The following is an 18,748-nucleotide window of genomic DNA, read 5'->3' on the forward strand; positions in this document are numbered from 1 at the left end:
CTTTAGGGATGACACCTTTGAGACATGTTATGGGAGGAAGTGTCACACACATATCACTTGGGATAGGGTAGAAGACATAGTTGTTGTTAGACCTGATATGCTCAAAGAAATGGAAGATCAGATGAAGTTGATTAAAGGGAGATTAAAGGAATTTGTATATAGGTAGAAGAGCTATGCATACAAGAATAGGTCATCCATAGATTTTTTCAATCAGAGACAAGGTATTCTTGAGGGTCAAACTTCATAAGAGTTCAATGTCCTTTGGTAAGTCTTCAAAGCTTGCACCTATATATGCAGGGCCTTTCAACATAGCAGAAGTAATCAACCCACTTGCCTAGATACTTGCTCTACCAATTGCTCTTGCCTTAATCCACAATGAATTTCATATCTTTTCTTAAGTGATATCACTCCAATGCTTCTGACATACTTGATTGGTGTGTCTTACAGGTGCAGGATCCAAGAGTGATGCTAGTGGAGCCCACTGGAGTCATTAATAGGTGCATGATGAAATTGTAGAACATGAATATTATTTAGTATAAGGTCCATTGGGACCAATATTCTATGGATAATTCCATGTGGGACAATATGGGGGATATTGGGCATTCTTGTCCACATTTGATATCTAAAACCTTTTTATATGCTTTTGTTGTGTGTGTTTAATAAGACATCAAGACGACGTCTCTTCCTGGTGGGGAAGGATGTCACCTCCCAACTATGTGTGGATTTAATTTCAATCATGTGGACTTAATTTCATGTGATATTTTAGACTTGATTTGTCATGATTATAATTGTAGATAATAATCAAAACTTTGGCTATTAATAAAATTATTTTGATTTTTAGTTAAATATGCACAGTGAATTTTAATATTGGATGACTATTCATTAATCATTTATTTACAAAGAAATTAGTTTGATTTTTGGATTATTGGTTTATATACTAACGTACTATGCAAATTCGTGTTCATGAGTAGTTGACAGATGTGAAGACAAGAATGTGGCCTAGGCAAAGGTTGCTTAGCTTTCTAGCAACAAATGGTGTGATGAGAATTTGTACACACACACATGAATTTAAAATTAAAAATGCATGTCATTTGTGTATGATTAGTTTAATTTTTTGCATTTTCTTGTGAAGCTTATGTGTTTGATGGAGTAGAAGAAGAAAATAAGTGCTCGTGGTCTTCATTAAAAGTGAAATGATTATTTCATTAATTACAAACTATTAATAGACAAATATGATTTACAAAGTTGAATTAATGAAATAAATATATAGTTAATTTAATTTTAAAGGTTCAATTTTAGATTTGGTTGAACACTTAAATGGAGTTGACTCAAAATGTAGTTTTTATCTAGTTTTGATTATGATTGTATTAGTAACATTGCTAAAGAAAGGAATGGAAATTATTATTTAATTTGAAATAAAAATATTTAATCTAGTAGTTATCTCCAAGAAAATCATTTTTCTTTTAATTAATTTTAGATTTGCTTTAAATAAACAAATCAAGATGTACTTTTTAAATTTGGATAGGTAAAAGTATAATTTTATTGATAATAGTAACAAAATTTACAACAAACATCTATCAAAATGAGAAACCCACCACCACAAATTTTAGAACATAAGAATGAACCACAAACCACCCAAAAATAACCTAGCAACAAACTACTACCAAAGCCAAAATGTAGAGAAATCTAACCACACCGACAAGTTGTAACCGCCTACCTAGAACACCACACGAACAAAAAACATGACTGGAATTGTCATTGTACTTGTGCCTTGGACACCTCAACTACCACCCTCTTCCCATTGTTGGACAAGGCACCCACCACCTCTGTAATCTTCTGCTTCTTGGGACCCTTTGAGCTCGATGGATGACCCCTCTTCCTCTTTGGTTTTGACTGCACTGATGCCTCCCTTTCCTCTCGATGCGCTCTATTTTCAAGTGTGCATAAGTAGTTCTTCATTTCACCCATTCCAATCCGAGTTGTTGCATGACATATCTCTTTGTCTTGATCAACCCCCCATATGGAGAAGGGTCGTACAAGGGGAGTAGATTCTCCAACATGTAACCAATCTCCACCTGGTGCCATGAAGCCTTCACTTGGCCTTGCAATCGCCATGAAAGATGCCAAACCCTAGCACCATTCCTCATTAACACATTGCATAACAATCCAAAACACTTCTTCCTTAGAGTGAAACTCAAGACACCAAGCTAGGAAGAGGGAGGCAATATCTATTTTCATTCTATATCTATAAACCACATTGAGGAAAACTTACCCCAAAACCACAGACAACTTGTGAAGAAACTCATCATCCTTAAAATCGAACACAGGTTTAAGATACACCACTAGGATTTTGCCCTAAAAATCCACCATGGGCTTGAGTGTTTGCAACAAGAAGTTCACCTGCATCACGTCTCTCAAACTTTCCAAAATGCACGATGGTAGAAAATAATTAATGATCAATAAATACACACAAACTTCCCTACGTACCATCCAATAAAGCCACCTCTTCAATCTTGGAATTTAAATTGACAGCCTTCTTTGACAAATCATTCACCTTCGTGTTAAACATATGTTTTACTTAAGAAATTTGGTACTCTGCAAATGATGATAAATGAATTCTAATGACTTTTATCACCTTGTCTATTTTCCAATTTTCAAAGCCACTCTTAGCAATAGAACTCGTAATGATTTGTGAATCTCCCTCCAAATGGACCAAGGAGGCCAACAATTTTTTTGCTAGGATAATCACAAGAAGAGTCACTTTTTCTTTCACAATATTGTTCATCACTAACCCAAGTCTTTCCAAAACTCCATGCCAATGTTAGACCCTTCCAATCTCTAACAACACAACTTGCTCCTGATGGACCTAGATTCCCTTTTTAAGCCCCATCACAATTGATTTTGAGCTAACCGCGATAAAGGACCAACCATTCTACCCTTTCCTCACTAGAAGCTGGAGGATTAACCCACCTCGGCCCATTAACAAGACAATTCAAAATGTAATTGTTTGTTAGAGAATTTATTTATTAACACATGTGCATGAATTAGAATTAGTGTAGACTTAATTATTCATTAACCATTTGAGTGAAGCCACAACTAAAACAACAATGGAGACATGTTTAACTTAACTTTACCAACCACATGTACACATAGTCATCCAATTTGGGGAATTATTCTTTGGATTCACACCACCTAGCATTGGAGTTTTAAGAGAAACATGATCATTCTTCTCAATGGGCCATGCTTGAAGGCACATAGAATTATTTTTTGGGGGGGAATGACATTCTAAGTATCACAAAGTCAACAAAGGGGGGGATTGTTGGCATTATTATCATTGATGTTGAGGGATGCCAAATGGTTGCAAAATAGTAGGTAGTAGTCATGATCTCAAGGGATGTTAATAGGTTGCAGCGAAGCGGTAGCAATCGTGCATAACATGCAGGTTATACTATGCAAATTGTGCATAACACGTTGTGTTATGTTGCAGGGGTTTCAACCAGATTCATCGCCTCCACATGTAGGTAGCAGTGAATGAGTCTCGATTTGGGCTTGAGAGCCATGATTTCTGTGTGGCAGCGGTTGTTTGGTTCACATGTATTCACGGGTTCCGTGGTGTGCTCAAATGTAGGGAAGTGACCGTGCAGGATAACACTGAAGAAAAGCAAATGGTGTTCTCCTTATCCCACAACATGTTGGTCAAGTGTTGAATGCCTCACGGGATAACACAAAAGTGGCACTACTTGCTATCCCATGGTGTGGAAAAGGTCATGTTCTAGTCGTGCAGGATAACTTAATCTTGATGAATAAGGCAGTCCCTTTTATCCCGCAGTGTCAAAAGTGACCAATGAAAGTCACGTGAGATAAGAAACTAAAGGGAAGACTGCAGATTCCCTTATCCCGCACAAGTTAAGAAGCTCACTAAATATCACGTGGGGGAAACAAAAGAAAAGACATCTCGTTATCTCGCGAGACCAAGCAACGAGGTGAAGAAACCTGTGTGATAAGGAAAAGTGATGTGAAAAGGGGAAATGTATCCCTCTCTATCCCGCACCATGCAAGTGTGCGCATGGTGTCCATGCTAGATAACTTCAAGCAAGGCATAGCGATCCCTCCCACTATCCCGTGACTTGCTTGCGATGAGACTAAAGGTCTTGTGAGATAACATGATGATAGCGGTAGATGGATCTCGCTATCTTGCATCACTCAAGATGGGTGTTTGATGGTCGTATAGGATAAAACAGTGAAGCGAAAGAAGCATTCCACTATCTCGCGCCTGCAAATGGATGTAAATAGGAACTCGCAATATAATTTAAAAGGCAAAATGGCAAGCATCCCTCCATACTGCAGTGAATGAGGTTAAGGTCAACATGACCATTAGAGGTGTTTCAGTCGACATGTTGGTAGACTGATAAGGATGATAATCTACGTGGTGGTTGACTATGGTTGAACAAGTGACTTGGATGTAGGATATGAAGACTTTTGACGACACTTGCATATGTCAATTGGCACAAGAGTTTTACATGGAGGTCGACCAACCTTGACCATTTGATCTGGACGAAGAATATGAAGACATGATGATTCCTGATGAACAGAGAATGAATCAGATAAGCAGAAGTCAGTGACGAATGATTCTCGTGTGGTAGTTGTCGATATTTTCAGAGTAGGTCAATAGAGGATGGAAAACGCATTAATGGTGATCGATTTGCAAGCAAGCTGTGTAGCTCGAGGAAGGATTTCAGATCATTTTGGGCAGAGAAAGATTACTAAACTTAGTAAACTAAGTATAGAGAGTGATCAAAAGAAAGATTGGATGTATTTACTACATGACGAAAATATGAGATTATATTCAAGACAGAGAATAAAATCACCTGCAGTAGAGATCTCCAAGACAACCAACTTGAATAAAGTATTCAAGTTTGCAATAGAAGTAATCTCTAATGTGTACAAAGTCAGATAAAGCAATAGGTGTGATGAGATTTGACATGGGTTGGTGTGGTTGTCAAGATAGAGATTAAGGTGGAAAATATTGACATCTCAGGGAGTGGACTGAAGGTGTGTGTTGGGAGAGTGAGATAGAGTGTCTCGCTGCCAAGAGAAAACATAGCAAATTTATAGAAGTAAAAAGAGTCAACACAAAGCAAGAACAGAGCATTTTGGAGAGTAATGTTGTAGCAGAGAGAAGAAAATAACTAGATAGAGGAAGGAGGAGAAACAAAGGAAAAACTTTGGGAGGCAGAGAAAGTCAGTCTCAAGATATGAGAAATTTGTAAGTGTTACAAAACCCATTTGTAGCAAGGCTTTGTCATTGTATTGTAAACTTGAATAGTCACTGTAAATCTTTGAGTGGGTGCTCAGAGTAGGGGTAGGTGCTCCTTTGAGTAGGTGCTCATAAAATCAGGTGTTAATGCTCATTGGGTTGGTGCCCTAAACATTATAAACTGTTATTTACTGTGAGGTTGGATTGGAGCAATAGACTCCAACAACTATCCTCACCGAGGTTTTTCCCACTTTGGGTTTTCCTCGTAAATTATGTGTTGTGGTTTGATTTGTGTGCGTGTATGTTCTTAATTAATTTGCAGTTTCAGTCCTTGCACACATAGTTAATGATGCTCTACAAAAAGGATTAGAAAATCTGTTTGATGGCAACACACACAAAAGCACAAGAAACAAATGTTAGTGTTAGCAACAAAAGATTATCCTAAACAGGCATATCAAGAGAGATATTAAGCATGAAATAGAAAGCATATAAACATAGAATAAAATAGCTAATCAAGATGCTCATAGTTGCTCCTCCCTTGTTCCTCTCCTCTCCAAGTCCCAAATGAGTGTAGCTCTCAACAGCTTTTTGCACTATGGATGCTTATGGAGGATTGAGATTTAATATTAAGCTTCAAATATGAAATGAAAAGCTAAATACTATGCCATTGATGCTAAAATGATTGATTTTACCAAAAAGACAAGATTTTAGTTATGCTATGCTAAATGCTCTCTAAAAATGTCTATAGCCTAAATGCATACAAGTTTTCAGGATCTAGATTATGAAGGAATGGGCTCTATTTATAGGAAAAATGGAGCAATGGATGGCCAGGATTGAAAGGTTTAATCAAGGGTCAAGCTTGAAAATTGGGGATCCATGTGCACAATTTGCACCAATGAAATGGTGACAAGTGTCAACATAAGATTGGGTTGAGAGAAGAGGTTGGAGGCATTAAATGCCTGAGGAGACCTCATGGTTATCTAGAAGGTAAGGGTCAAGCCTAAATTAAGATTACCCACTAGATTAGGAGTTAATGCAAGGATAAACCTTTGTGCAAATGATTAAGAGATAATCATGGTCAAAGCATTAAAGGCTTGATGAGACCCTTGGGTTGGGTAGAGGTTGAGTCAAAACAAATGTTTTAACCATGTGGGAGGGTTTGAGGTAACCATTAATGGTTATTGGAGACTTTGGGGATTAAGTGGTTGAAGGTTGGAAGCTTTCAAAGGTTATCCAAGACTTTTAGGCTTTGAGAAGTGACTTCCCTTTTGCTTAGGAATGTGACAAAGTTTAGAGAAGGGGTTAGGTTATTTAGAAGTGAATTAGATTTTGCAAGTGGATTTGGTGGGAAAATGCAAGTGGGAGAAATTTTGGTATTTTCAATTAAAATAAAATCATTTATTTCAATTAAATGGTGTAATTTGCATTTGGATAAATATTCAAATAAATATTAATTTATTTAAATGAGAAAAATGAAGATAAAGCATTAAAATGCTTGAAGACTTTGAGGGAAACCATTAAAGGCTTGAAGACTTTAAGGAAAACCATTAAAGTCTTAAGAAGACTATAGAAGGAAGCCATCAAGTTTGAAGACTTTAAAGCCATCAAGTTTGAATACTTTAAGGGAAACCATTAAAGGTTTCAAGTGGGTGAGGATAAATAGGATTTTAAATAAATAATTTATTTAAAATAATTGTGCAACTTGCTTTTGTAGGAAAATGCAAGTGGGTGGAGGATAAAGGTGATTTAAATAAATTATTTATTTAAAATAATTGTGCAACTTGCTTTTGTAGGAAAATACAAGTGGGTGGAGGATAAAGGTGATTTAAATAAATGATTTATTTATTTAAATGTGAGAGGTGGGATTTTGGGGGATTTAAATAAATATTAATTTATTTAAATGTGAGAGGTGGGATTTTGGGGGATTTAAATAAATATTAATTTATTTAAATGTGAGAGAAGATTTAATTAAACAAATATGATTTATTTATTTAATTAATGGTATGAATTTGGTTAAGTGAATTAAATCAAATAAATTGAATAATTTATTTAATTAATAGGAGAAGAGGGTTAAGATGAATTAATTAAATATTAATTTAATTAATTATTAATTGATGGTTAAATAATCAAATAAATACTAAGTATTCATTTAATTAAGTGGACAGATTTATGTGACTACAGTTAAAAGTTTTAAAATACACCAATTCACCCCCCTCTCAGTGTCCATTCGTGTTCTTCAGGGCTTACCCAATTTGACTATTAAAAAAAGAAACTAAAACCATAGCTACAGAGAAAGGATTCATTGACTAGTTTAAGGTGTATAGAAGATGGGGAAGGAGAACTGAACAATCCACCAAGTTCCATTTGACTCTATGTATGCATCAAACTATCTGCACCAACCCATCTCTTATTTACATCTGCACCAAATAATCTCTTTGTCATACTATAATTTGACATCATGTGAAAATATATTGCAACATGTGTTTCTATTGATTGCCTTATCTCATTAGATGTGGCTATGCATACACAAATACCTTTGTACTCCATACAAATTGATTCTGTTTCAGTTCATTCAATCGTTAGTGCTCTTGTAGCACAACACAATATGAGGTAATTAAAGAAGTTTTGGCAAAAGTAAGTAACTATATTGAATGATACTAAAGTTTCTTAATTTTGTTTACATATCTACACCTAGCGGCAACTATTCTGGCTCCAAAAATGCACTTAACGTACTACAAAAAGTCGCATAACATGCAATTATGGATGCATTGCAAATCGTTGATCGTGAAAACAATGATTGTGATTTGTCGAGGGTGTCAATAACACAAACATTTTTGAAACCAGAATAAATTTTTTTTTCCATATTTTAACATACACATTCCCATATTTGCTAAACCATGTACTTAATTTTGTCCTCTATACTATCTTTCACTGTTTTGTCATTTTCAACTTACCAAATTGCTTTTGTTTTAAAATCCTTGAGAGTCTTTCATCAATACATACTCTGCAAATTTTAGTAATGTCGTACCAAGTCCATTTACACTCCTTTAATCGAGTTGTAATGTTGCCAATTTGTATTTCTAAGACAAAGCACTTGGGAAAGGTAATATTATTTTATGCAAAATTTAAGAAATGTTTTTTTTTATCTTTGAGTTTATACTTCAGACCATCTTAGTTCCCAACATCATGCGTATTGTGCCCCTCTTTACCTCATCTAGAGTTCATATGAAGTCTCATAAGGTAATCATAGGTTTCCCATAAACAAGTAGATTGTAATAGTTATAATACTTTTTCATCCAAAACAACCGTAGGAAAATTGGCGCCCTCAAACTCATATAGTAATAAAATCCTCAATGTCATTCTTATAGTGCCAACATAATAAAATGTTAGGAAACATCGAGTAGAGTTGGACATATTGATAAGCAAATAAAGTGTAGTAATTATGATAGAAAATATTGAATGTGCTTTTAAGATTTTGATTCCAAAAGTAATTTCTATTGCATATTGAACTAGTAGTTGCCTATATTTTAATTATTTACCATTATTTAACCATGTTAGATCATTCCTATAGTGCCCATTTAAATTACAAAGGGAGATATTTAATGTGGAAAGTTAATAAGAAATTGCATAACTAATTGGTTCTGTTATCACCCAAGAGTACTGATTTAAGAATTGATTAATAAGCCTATATAGCTATTAGAATTAGTAATGGATTTAAATTTTGGGAATTCCTAACTATATCAATTTTTTTTAATATTTTTAATATTTGTATTGTTATGTAGTGGGTCATGGATGTGCGTTGAAAAGAATCAATTGTTGTTATTTTCTTCGATTTTTAAGAAAGATAGAAAAACTAATGAATGGTTATGAGAAATAGTTTGCTTTAAAATAAAAGTATATATGCGAGTTAGGGTAGATTTAATATGTGTTTAAGAAAGATACAACATTATCATTATATTTAAACTCAGTTGGGCATTGAGATTTGGTTATTATAAATTGTTAATATTGGGTATAGTTTAATTAAAGGGTCCATTGAAAGTTGGCAGTGACAAAATTACATTTTTTCTTGATCACGTTAGAATTGATATGCATGTTCAACTATGAATATACAAATAATATAGTTAACTTTCTTAATAATTACTATGAGTGTAGTTTTCTTTTTTATTCAAGTAGAATTATCTATGAGTAATGGACGAGTGTCGAATATGGGTAAACAAAGAAGGGTAGATCTCAACTTAGATGTGCCTACCAGTAGTTGGCTTAAATAATTTATTCAAAGTTGTTATTGATCATTTGGTACTAGATGATTGTTTTACTTTACTCTTTGTCATATCATAATGATAAGACTTACATGTTCATATGTGAAATGTTAGTTACATGGATCATATTGCACTAGGATTCCACCTTGCCTACCAGTTCTAGATTGTTAGGTACCTAACACAAGGTCAAGAGCTCTTTGTTACATAAAGAGCATCAAGGAAGCTTTTGCTTCGTGGTTAGGCAAAAAATCACTTGGACCACATTCTTGTCTCATGACTTGGAGATGGAGAGGAGTCTACAACAACCAGAGGTGACATTGTTATATAGTATCATTGTACTTATTATTTGAAGCAATCAATATTGATGATCCTATTTATTGTTTATTCATCTATATGAGATGAACATTATAATTAAAATATTATTATCTTTTTTATTTACTTATTCTTTATGAAAAATTATGAGTAATTTTTAGAATTTAATTTTATGGATGTTGATGTCTTTACATTTGGTATCAGAGCTCTAGGTTTAATACTAGGGCCTTGTTGTCTACCTCCCTACAATATGTAAATTTTGTTGTAGGACAAACAAAATCAATCGAAATAGCCACTAGAAATATCAGTCGATTGGTCTATCAAGGGTCCAAATAACAAGCAAAATGAGAAGTTATTTCAAATCATCAACCTATTGACCTAACATGGATCTAGGATGGATAATCTTGAGTAGGATGTTAGAGGGATATTAAAGTAGTCACCAGTGAGGAGGGACCTCAAAGAGATCAATCTGGACCGGCCAGCAGGAGCCAACACAACAGAAACACAAAGATATGATGGAGGCAATATAGAACAAATTATTTTATTGCATGAAATTTGATTACTCCCAAGGTCTTATTGGTACTGTCAAAGGTTTATACAATCCCACATTCTGACTACTACCCTTTGCAACTTGACAAAATCTACAACTCTGCACATATCTCTTAACATCTTTATGAATTTGGGTCCAAAAGTACTGCTCACTCACCAATGCTACTATTTTGTCAATGCCAAAATGTCCCGCTAATCCTCCAGTGTGTTTCTCCTTTATCAGATTCTCTCTTATAAAACTCTTAGGTATGTACAACTGAACTCCTCTAAATAACATCCCATCCTGAATGAAATAATCCAACCATTTGCTTTTGTCTACCATAATTAGTTCTCTACATGTTTTCCAAGGTTCTGCAAAATCCGGGTGTTCATCATACAAGGTCTTCAAATCTTCAAATCCTAATACTGTCACTCTCATCTCTATCATAAAATTCCTTCTCCTACTCAATCCATAAGCAACTTTGTTAGATTTCCCACTTCTATGCTTCAACACAAAGGTGTAACTCTGCAAAAATTCTACCCATCTCATATGTCTCTGATTCAACTTACTCTATCTGTTCAAATACTATAAAGCTTGATGATCTGTATACAACACAAACTCCTTAGGCAACAAGTAATGTCTCCACTTCTTAAAGGCTTGAACTATGGCATAAAACTCTTGATTATACCCTGAATAACAGCTCTGGGCATTATTCAATTTCTCACTGAAATAGGCTACTACTCTTCCTCCTTGACTCAAGACTGCTCCTATTGTTGTTCCACTTGCATCACAATCCACTTGAAATACTTTATTAAAATTTGATAAAGTCAACACAAGATGCTCAGTCACTTTCTGCTTCAACAATTCAAAACTTTTGTTTGCTCTGGTGGTCCACTTGAATTCCTTTCGATCTCTTCTCATGGTCTTAGTCATAGGGTTACAGACTGAACTCAAATTTCTGATAAACTTTCGGTAAAAACTAGCCAATCCATGAAATGATCTTACCTCTCCAATGCTTTCTGGTGTAGGCCACTCAATAATTGCTTTTACTTTCTCAAGGTCCATCTTCAAACCATCCTTAGATATCACAAATCCCAAATAGACTAACTCATCCTTCATGAAAGTACACTGCTTGATATTGATCACCAACTTCTCTTCTCTCAACCTCTGCAAAACTTGTCTTAACTGCAACAAATGCTCCTCTTTTGTCTTACTGAAAATCGAAATGTCATCCAAATACACAATAACAAACTTACCCAATAATTTCTTCAATACCTCATTCATCAGCCTCGTGAAAGTACTCGGTGCATTAGTCAATCCAAAAGGCATCACCAACCATTCATACAGTCCTTTATTTGTCTTAAATATTGTCATCCACTCATCATCTTCTCTGATCCTGATCCGATGATATCCACTCTTCAAATTTGTCTTTGTAAAGTACTTTGCTCCACTCAAATAGTCCATTATTTCATCCATCCTAGGCAAAGGAAACTGGTATTTTACTGTGATGTTGTTTATTACTCTAGAATCCATACACATTCTCCACTCTCCATTCTTCTTAGGTGCTAATACTGTTGGTATTGTACAAGGGCTCTGGCTCTCCTTGATCAAACCTTTCTTCAACAGCTCCTGCACTTGTCTATTCAATTCCTCATTCTCTGTCGATGTTAGTCGATGTACAGCTTTGATAGGCAAACTAGCTCCGAGAACCAAGTCCATGCAATGACTAAAACTTCTCACAGGTGGCAATCCATCAGGTACATTATCTGAAATGATGTCCTCTATCAACAAATCTTTTATCACTTCTGGGTGTTCTCCTTTCAGTTTTGGTTTGTCAGTCTTCTTAGGAATTAAGGCAAATCACACATTCTCATGTCTCAGTCCGTCCAGGAATTTCCTTCTATCTACCAAACAGATTGTAGAATTAGTACAAACTTCATTCTTCAAAAGTTCCTCCAAGGGTAACAAGGTTTGCTTCATCCCATTGGCCACAATAGTGTATGTATTCTTCCTCCCATCATGTACTACCTATCTATCAAATTGCGAAGGTCTACCCAACAAAAGATGACAAATATCCATAGGCATAATATCACACAAGACTTCATCATGATAATTCCCAACTTTCAATTTCACAAAACATTGTTCACTTACTAACAACTTATGTTCATTGTGAATCCATGCTATCTAATAAGGCTTAGGGTATTTCAATCTCTCCAATTTTAACTTATTCACCATCTCTTCTGAAACAAGATTATCTGAACTGCCACTATCAATAACAACTTTACAACACTTACCAGATACCCTACATCTAGTCTTGAACATATTCTTCCTCTACAAGGGCTCTTCATCTCCTCTGATATGACACAAAGATCTCCTCATCGCCAACAGTTCTCCATCTTCTGATTTATTGTCTAATCCGGTGGGGTTTTCTTCCACCACTTCTTCTCTTCCGGTAGTTTATGTCTTCTTACATTCAAATGCACGATGTCCTTCTCATCCACACTTAAATCAGGTTCCTCTGAATGTCCTCTTGTCTTGTCTTCCAAAATTCTCATTCCGGTAACCATCCAGTTCTCTCCTTTGGTAGAAATTTCTATCATCCTTCCGGTATGAATTACCTTCTTTGCTCACTTCCTTGTCCTTTCTCTGATCTGTATTGGTTCCTCTTCCTTCGGTATATCCTCTTCCTCCTTGAAATCTTCCTTCGGTAAACCTTCAACCTCTACCTCTATGTCTTTGTTCATGTCTTTTGTTTAACTTCTCTTCTGCCTTTAGGGCATATTGGTAAGCCTCTTCAACACTCTCCAATTTGATCATACTCAATTCATATTGTATAGACATCCGCAATCCATTCAAATATCTCTCAACTTGTTCAACTTCATCATCAACATGTCTAGATATGATATTCAACTTGTAAAATGCTTCGGTGTACTCCTTCACACTAGATTCCTTCTGTCTCAAATTTTGCAACTTCCATAATAGATCCACTTGATAATTTGTCGGCACAAACTTCGATTTCAACTTAGCAATCATCTGATCCCATGTCTTAATCTTTTCTTTACCTCTTCTATGTCTATCAACTTGCAAGTTCTCCCACCAAAGAGATGCACGGCCTTTCAACTGGGTACAGGCATATTTCACCTTCCTCTTTTCTGCAATGTTTTCAAAATCAAAATACTTCTCCATCTCCAACATCCAATCCATAAATTCATTTGAATATAACTTCCCATCATATTCCGATGGGGTAAAATGAGGTTTAGTATTCCCCCTACTCAAAACTCTCAAAAACCTTTCCTCATTTGGATCAACCGCCGGTAGGTTTGCTTGTTCTATCAGGGCTTCTTCTCCTTCATCTTCACTTACATCTTCAATATGTCAACCTCTTCTCTGGGCTATCTCCATGGCTTCTAACTAGGTTTCTATTCCTCACAACATCTCCATCATAGCAAGATCTGCATTCCCATGCGCTCCACCATTCCTAGCTCCTCTTCGCGCCATCGTTCACGCTAGTCCTTTGCAGCTGCAAGTCGGATCCGCAATCCGCCACCCTACAACAAAATTTTAGGACACACAACCTCCAGAATGAAAATTCGCTCTGACACCACTTGAAGCAGTCACCGGTGAGGAGGGACCTCAAAGAGATCAATCTGGATTGGTCAACATGAGTAAACAGAATGGAAACACAAAGATATGATGGAGGCAATGCATAACAAATTGTTTTATTGCATGAAATTTGATTACATCCAACTGGTAACAACTTTGTTACAACATACTGGCTCACAAGCCTAGTAGAATAGCTCACAACCGAGACATTGAATCTTATGATCTATCTTCTACGCATAATCTAGCTATCTGATTCTCTGATTGATTATAATTGATTACATTCTAATGCATAATTACAAACATATATCAATCCAAAGGATCCAGTCAGCCCAAAAGGGATCAAAATAACGTGCAAAATAAACAAGGTTGGCCTCCTCCAAGAGATTCCTCCAGAAAATCCAAAGGATGAAATGTAGATCGCGAGAAAAGGTCAGCCACACATCAAAGAACATCAGAATCAACGCCCAAGGCTCCTAAAGCTTCAGAATGGGTTCTGGTAGATCTCCAGGATAGGCACAGGCAATCGGTAACAAAGGAACAACCGGTAACAGGAAACTGTCATGGAAACCGGTAGCGATATCTTGTCGGAAAATGATCCAAATGCAATGCGGTTTGGAAGCAAGAAGGATGATCAAGTCTTCAAGTAGAATCCAACTTCACAGGATCCGATGAGCAAAAACCGGGACACAAAGAAAGGAAAACTGAAACTGCAAACATAAAACAAAACATAAAGGAAAATGTTTTTGGTTGATGCAAGATTGCTATGAACCGGGGATGCTCCTGCATCAAATATGTAGAGGTCAAAATGAGAATCCTAGAAATGAAGAATACAAAAATGATAATCAGATGAACAAGGAGAAAAATCAACAAAATAAAGATAATAGGAAGGATTGAGGCAAGTTTGTGGAAGAACTAAGGAATTGAAGAAGTTTGTGCCACCAAAATTTAACAACAAGACTATTGGGAATGAAATCAAGGCCTGGATAATTGAAATGGAGAAATACTTCAAACTTTATAACTTGTCTGATGAGTCTCAAGCTGTGTGGGGTGCAAACCAGCTTGTACTAAAGAGGCAATCACCTAGTCAGATAATGAGAGGACAAAGAAGCATTTGTTACTAGCATAGATAACCTAGGAATCATTCCTTTGACTTTTTAGGAAGAGATGGCTACCTCAACACTTCTTTGATAAGAAGATGACAAAATTGCAAAACCTAACCCAAGGCAATATGTTAGTCACGTTGAAATATGCATTACAATATTAGATGGATGAATTCTTTAGAATTTGTGAGTTCATTCTAGGATTGAAACCCTAAATTGGGTTTGAAGTGGATATACATAACCCGATGACTATGAGCGAGTTGTATGAAAAGGCAACAAAACAAGAGAAAAAGCTCTTATAGATGACCAACTTTTGTAAAATTCAAGTACTGCATCAGGATATGGGAAGAGGAAGTTCCAAGGCAATAAACAGTAGAGAGGTGACTTTTATCAGATACAAAACCTTAAGAGGAATAAGAATAAGTAGGGAAGAGCTTAAGGGAATTTTAGTGCAAAGACTAGAAGGCCCAATTTAAACAACAAGAATGATTTCGAGTGAAATAATCTCAAGGGACGGAGAAGACCGCAAGATGGATGTTATGTATATGGTGGGGACCACTATACCAATACTTGTCCCCAACAATCATCTAAAAGGAATGGGAAGAAACAACAAAATCAGGATCAACATCATATTCATCTAACAGTTGACAACAAGCAAGCAGGTTTCTAGGCTTCACCAATCTAGTTTTTTTATAAGCTCTATGGTCAACAAGTTTAAATTGTAATTGATATAGGAGCTACAAAATGTTTCATTGATCCAAAGTAGTATCTAAGTTACCTATTAGAGCTAGTTATGTTTTTGAATCATGGATGATACGACATGGAAACCAAATAGAGAGAGGGGTACACTAGTGTCTGGTGTGCAATGAGTTGGAACTACCAAGTTTCCAAACTCTAGTCAGTTTATATGTGACCAATCTAGGTTCTGATGATGTAATCCTACGATTAATTGGTTTACAGAGCATAAGGCTATAGTGAATTGCCACGATAAGATTGTGAGTTGTCTTAATGATATAAAAAATCCAATAGAGGTAAATTGTGTTCAAAGGCCAATTAAGCTTAGGCAAATTTCATCCATACGGTTGAAGAAATATCAAGGGAAATAGTGTGTGATCTATGCAATTCATGTCAGAGATCTTGAGGATACAAAGTTGACAATTGATGATTATCCTGTCCTCAAGGAGTTTTGGGATGTATTTTCAGAAGAGTTTCCTGAATTACCATCCAAGCAAGAATTTGAATTCTCTAGAGATTTGCTTCCTAGAGTTGAGCCTCAGTCCAAGGCTCCATCCAAAATGACAACAACAAAATTATATGTGTATACACTAAAATTTAGTCTGGAGAGAATTAATTAAATGTGATTTATTTAATTAATAATCCTCAATTCTTCTACTTATAAATAAATTGAATGATTTATTTATAGAGTTCATTTTTTAATTTTTCCCATCTTAAATCATTTTCTTCATTTCTTAATTAAATGACCAAATTTAATTAATTTGTTTTATTGAATTATTCCCCTCCCACTAAATTTGAATTTTTAATTCAAATTAAGTTACAGACTCCTAATCTAAAACCACCCTCCACCTCATCATCTAACCCATTTGTCTTATTGTGCCACATCAACATATGTCTCAAAAATTAAATATTTCTAGATATTTAATTAAGCAATTATCCTCAACAACCTAAGAGACACGTAGAAATTTCAACAAACCAAGGACACTTGGCCTTCTCTCCATTTTTCTCCTTCTTTCATTTGGCACTTTGTTCTCATGAAGGGAACAAGATCCCCTTTTCTATCTAACCTCTTCATCTCCAACCGTCCATCTCTCTAGGCTAAATCTTGATCATTGAATCCTGCCACCTCAGCTCTTGCCTTGGAAAATCCATAAATATCCTTAATTTGCATTCATGGTCGTCTCCTGCATCTTTTATCTTACATCATTTATCTTGCATTTGTAACTTGATATCTTGCATCCATTTAACATAGAAATTTTCATTAGTATTTATCATAGTTCAATTGAGCATATCATAGAAAATCATGTAGATCATAGGAACATATTGTAGCTACTCATTCTTTAGGTTGTCGTCTTGGAGATCTATGATACTAAGAGCCACATCGACAAACTCAAAAGGTCCTTGGAGATAGAGGACAATGGGACGCCATTGGGGAGTATTGCTTTGTTTTGTTTATTAATTAGTTTCCTCGATAATGTCTCATTGATGTGTGTTTTATAATTGATGTCTTGCCCCATTTTTAATATCTTATTGCAGGTTTTCTTGACAAGTTAGCTTGGGAACCCAATTTAGCTCATCTACTACAAATATCAGCGAATAGACTGCAAATACTAGCGCATAAGACGTTTGTTCTAGTGCATTCACAACACAAAATAGCACAACTACCTCACGTTTTTCCACATCCACAGGATCTAATTCTGTTTTGGTTTTTAATATTTTTTGGCGCATTCAAATGATAGGAGTCTTCTTTTAGCACATAGACCTAATTTATTAGCGCATAGAATTAATTTGTAGCGCATAGAAGCTCTATTTTGGCGCATTTGTGTTTGTTTCCAAATTTTAATTTTTTAGGCCAATCAACATCTTTCTGTGTTGTAGGTACCTTTTTACAATGTCAAAGACAAAAATATAAAACTACTAACAATATCTGCAGGGGCTAGAGTTGTTTGGATTTGCTAAATTAGAAATCTAGTTTAAGTAGGAGGTTAAAAGAACACAATGTCTCATGTCTCTAAGATGATAGGTGAGTATGCTCTCCCCTTCATTAGGTGATAAAAAACCAGAATCATCATCTTTTCATTTTCAATAGTGCAACACCTTAGAAGGCCTGCCCTCTTGAGTAGCCCATAAGGCCAAGTGAAAGGGGAACAACCTAAGTGGCAATGGCTAAAGCCAAGTCCATCCAACCCAATCTAAAATAAATATGATTTCGCTAAAAAATGAGGTCAATATAAGTGCTCATGAATAACTCTCCTCCGTACCTTTGGGTATATCAAACCTTGGTTCTCAAGGCTGGGAGACCTCCTAACTGAGTTTATATCTTGACACTTTAAACAGATACTCTTACTAGAAACCGTTAAAATAGAAGCCACCTTTTTAAGCCTTGGTGTAATAATTATCAGTGCAAGGGGATAGCAGGTTTCCCCCCCAAGACACTCACCATGAGGCTCTTCGGAGGAAAGGCAAAAATCCTCGGCTTTGCATAGGCTACTTGTATTCTTCTGGGGAGAGGGTGATTGGGTCATCCTTCTAGTCCTGAAGGCTCCTACCTGCTGCCTCTTGACAATGACAAAAGTGGGTATCCCCTCTTAAGGTGCTTACACTTGTGTCATGGATATTCCAAGTTGTGGGCTGAGTTATCACATTGCATCCAATCCTTAGGCTATAACTTGTTTGAAGTGTCTTTTATCTGCTATACCCATGGAAATTTGGGCTTTCTTTGAGCCTTGAACATACACTCAATGTTTAGATCATAGGACAAAACAACTATTTGAATACCTTCTTTTGTGTTTGCATCACTAATCAGAAAATCATCCATTGAAACACACAAACTTTCAATTTGAAACGAGACCAAATTGTCAAAATACTGAACAACTAGAGCAGTTTAGCGCATATAACTCACAAAATAGCATAGCAATAGAAAACACTAGCGCATACATTGAAAACATTAGCG

The sequence above is a fragment of the Cryptomeria japonica genome, chromosome 4, assembly GCF_030272615.1.
Source record: "Cryptomeria japonica chromosome 4, Sugi_1.0, whole genome shotgun sequence".
Classification (NCBI taxonomy): domain Eukaryota; kingdom Viridiplantae; phylum Streptophyta; class Pinopsida; order Cupressales; family Cupressaceae; genus Cryptomeria; species Cryptomeria japonica.